Genomic DNA, 4,513 nt, shown 5'->3' on the forward strand with positions numbered 1-4,513 from the left:
ACATTAATCCATATGCCTTTGCGGACCAAATACTGACTTAATTTTAAAAACATTTTTATTGTATTTTAATTTTGGTAAATATTTCCTACTTTCTGATGTGGTTCATCTTTGTAAGATATGAGACCTTGTGTTTCCACAGAAAAATGCAATACTTTCATAGATATATCTTGGATTTATTGTTAAAACCAAACTAAATTGACTGAGGGTCATGAAGACAGGAAAGTAGGATAAAGTTTGCAACTTAGCTGTAGAACATATGCTTAATTACTTTATGAATATTAACTTCTCCTCCCCAGAAGATGCTTAGGCCCATTTTAATGATAGATAGTGATGTATGTGGTGGGAGGGGGAACATATCTAGAGGTAAGTATGTAGGAAACAGAGCAGGAAGTTGTGCCTCCCGAAGTACCCAGCAAGTGGGGAAATGGAGAAATGGGGGAATGGGGAGTGACTTTTTAGCCAGGAATAGGAATATAATGTTGGACCTTTCTCCCTCTCTCCTAGAGTGTGCCTATTCTATAATAAGATACATCCACTTCTGCAGATGTGTAATAAAATAGATTTTTAATTTCACCCCTTTCTGAGTCCAAGAGGTTTATTTCTCACAGTTTACTTAATGCTGCTGGAAGACTACATGTGGGGGGTCATGAATTTATGATTTACCATCAGCAAATGTTTGATTTGTATACCTATTTAATATATGCCTATATACCTGGGGTCGAGTGAAAATCTTGGGCAAAAAGGTGAAAGGAAAAAGTTTAAGAAGTCCTGCTCTAAATCACTTATTGGAGCAGGTGATATGGATTAAATACATATTTCTTACACCTGAGCCTCACCACTATTATAGTCTAAGTTTAAAGCTACTCCTGCTATGGATACTGTGTATAATTGTGGGAAGGAGTAAACCAGGTTTTTAGATAGTTTTGTATTAACTGTATTTGCCAAGATAGTATTCCTCCTCCTCCTTTCTTTTTCTTCCTTCTTCCTCTTCCTCCTCCTCCCCCTTCTTTACTCCTCCTTCTCTCTCTCCTCCCATCCTTCTTCCCTTCATCCCCTCTTCCTACTTTTCCTGCCTGACCACTTTGTCCATCTCTGCCTCATTCAAATCCAACTCAGGATCAGGTCAAAACATTATGCTAATCATATCATTGGTCCTCTTTGAGAACAAATTGCATCATTAGAGAATTGTAGATTAAAGCAATTCTGATATTCCAATTCATAATTGTCAGACTAGCAAAAATTACAAAAGAGGAAAATAATAAATCTTGGGCTATGGGAAAATAAGTATAATAGTATCCTGAGGATAGAGTTGTGTCCAATGTCTAGGCATTCTGTCAAGTAGTCTAGAGCTACACTCAGAATTTCCAAACTGTACATACCTTTTGACCTAGCTTCACTACCACTAGGCCTATATCCCAAATTAAAAAAAGAAAAGAATCTATAAGTGCAAAAAATATTTATAGCAATTCTTTCCATCATGGCTAAAAAGATAAAAATTAAGAAACTGTCTTCCTGTTGGGAATGGTTAAATAAATTTTATAATGGGAATATAATTGAATATAAGAAATGAAAAGGCTCATTTACAGGAAACTAGGAAGACCTTGAAGTAATGCAAGAAGCAAGTAGAATTAGAATAATTTTTACACTGATAACATTAAGGAGAAAAACAACTTTGAAAGATTTAAGAATCAACTATGAGTACTAAAGTATAACTCACCGCTCATCTGATATACAAGTGATCAACTTAAAATGCAGAAAGAAACATACATTTTTGGAAATGACTTATGTGGGAATTTGATTTGCTGACATATACAGCTATATATTGAGAGATTTGACTTTTGTTTTAAATTTGCTTAATGGGGGAGGTAGTGGGAAAGAGATTAATTTTTTAAATTGCCACTTGAAAAATAATTTTTAAAAAAGAATGGATTAAAGGAGGTGAAAAGTTGGAACAGAAGGTTTTTCAAAAGTCAGTGCTGAAAAAATTACCCATGCATATGTCCTGTAAATAAAAGCTATAATAATAAAAAAAAAAAGAATGGATGACAAGGTTTATGTATTGTATCATTAGAAAGGGGTCCTCTTCATTCAATCCTGAATTAACCCTTTACAAATTTTGCTTTACATTTGCTTTTCTATTGAAGTCATCTCCAAAGGTTTTATATATATATATATATATATCTTCTTGGCCCATGTACAAATTCCTCAGGAAACACGATGATCTGGTCACATTTTGTTATCATTCACACATCAAAGGTTTTAGTATAGTTAATGAAGCAGAAATATATTTTAGGGGGAATTCCCTTTTTTCCCTAATACTGTGAATATTGGCAATTTGGTCTCTAGTTCCTCTATCTCTTTGAAAACCAGCCTGCTTTTCTGGTACTGCTTAGTTCACATATTACTGAAGTCTAGCTTGCATTATCTTAAGTATAATCTTGCTGACATGCGAAATGAGCATAATTGTTTGGTAATTTGAACATTCCTTGGCATTGGCTTTTTAAAGACTGAGATATAAACTGATCTTTTCCAATCCAGTAGCCACAGTTGTTTTTCCCACATTTGCTGGCATATTGAGTGTAGCACCATCTTTTAAAACTCTTAAAATTTTATCATCTCCACTAGTCTCATTGTAAATGACTTCATTTACAATGTCTCCAGAATGTCTAGCTTTAAGTTCAGTAATTATATCATTATTGTTATCAAAGATATTAAAGGCTTTGTTGTATAGTTCTTTTGTATATTCTTCCATCTCTTCTTAATCTCTTCTGCTTCTGTTAAATTCCTACCATTTTTGTCTTTTATCCTTTCTCATTTTTACATCAAACTTTTCCTGAATCTCTCTGATTTTCTTGAAGAGAAAATGTCTTTCCCATTTTATTGTTTTCTTCTATCTCTTCACATTCTGATCCCAGTCTACTGTATCTTTCTAAATTTCTTATACCTATTTCCTTTTCTACACACTCAACAGGAAGGAAACAAGCATTTTTAAATGACTATGATGTATCAGGCCCTATGTTAAGCACTTTATAAATATTACATTTGATTCTTATAACTACGTTGGAAGGTAGGTGCTATTATTAACCCCATTTTACAACTGAAGAAATTGAATCAGAGTTAAGTGACTTGCTCAATGTCACATATTAGTATCTGAGCAGGATTTGAATTTAAGTCTTCCTTATCTACTATACCACTAGCTATCCTGTCAAGCCAAACTGGTCTTCTTACTGTCCTTCACAATCATATAAAGACACAAACAAAAATATTCAAATGTAAATAGGAAAATAAAGTATGGTACCAATGACTTAGCAGGATTATATCAAAAACAAAGAGTGAGTTTACATTTGAAACTTTATGCTCAATTAAAATTTTCCTATTGTTTTTGCATTGGGTTTGATGAATACCTACGTGCAAAGAAACATGACTTCTGCTGAGCAGTTATGACCTAATATCTGGTTATCGTATTCTGCATGTCTCAATAAAAATACATGTTAAAAAATGCCTGTAATGGAAGGACTGGCCCATGGAAGTTATTATTTGAAGCATGCTCAGAAAATTTCCTTTTTGGTTTCAATCCAAGAGATCATGTGGAAACTTTAGGGAGCCATTTCAGTCAGGATGACTCAGGATTTAGTACTGTGGTGAGGAAAAGTCTTATAACTGGCTGAGGAGCCAGAAAAATTGATGACTCAAGAGGAGCTGATTTAGAACCAAATGAGCACCAAAAAATGTATATAACTTGCCCATCTTTTTTGTTGTTGTCTTTGGCAAGTGAGCCAAGAACTACTTTGAGTTTCTGGATGAGAGAGTGATAGTTGGCCATATTCCCTATCTGACCATCATGGGTCCGTCAGCACATGGTACTCTGTTTATTTTATTTTTTTTTAATTTGAGGTGAATGTATATTCCAAGAGATGACTATTTAAGTGACCCTGCTTCTATTTAATAGAAGTCCTTGTAGTTATATATTGAGGAATTTGATTTTTTTTAACAAAAACTCCACCAGAGACAGTAGCAGTGACTGCTAGATAGGGACAGTAAGAGAAGAAGTGTCTGAAGGTACATGTGTTACTTAAGAACAGTAAAAGCTTCAGGAAGTATGAACCTTGAAGAGAGCTAATTATGGACTCTTGAAAGATAACAGTACTCAGAGCTCAGTGAAAAGCTACACAAAGAAAAAAAAGGCATTCAAGTTTTGTTCATTCTTCCCCAGAGAATTTGTGTTTTTAAGGGGAGAGTGTGTTTCCAGTTTGACAGGACTTCTCTGTACTAAGCATTCTTGCTATACTTTCTCCGTAAATTCTGCTTCTAAAAGATAACAGAACAAAACCCATCCAGTCAAAATTAGAAGCAGAAAACTGGGGGAAAAAATTTTACATCCAAGGACTCCTATAAAGGTCTCATTTCTAAAATAGAGAATTAACTCAAATTTATAAGAATACAAGCCATTTGTTAAAGGATATGAACAAACAATTTTCAGATGAAGAAATTGAAACCATTTCTAATAATATGA

Source organism: Sarcophilus harrisii, chromosome 4 (assembly GCF_902635505.1).
Source record: "Sarcophilus harrisii chromosome 4, mSarHar1.11, whole genome shotgun sequence".
Lineage (NCBI taxonomy): Eukaryota > Metazoa > Chordata > Mammalia > Dasyuromorphia > Dasyuridae > Sarcophilus > Sarcophilus harrisii.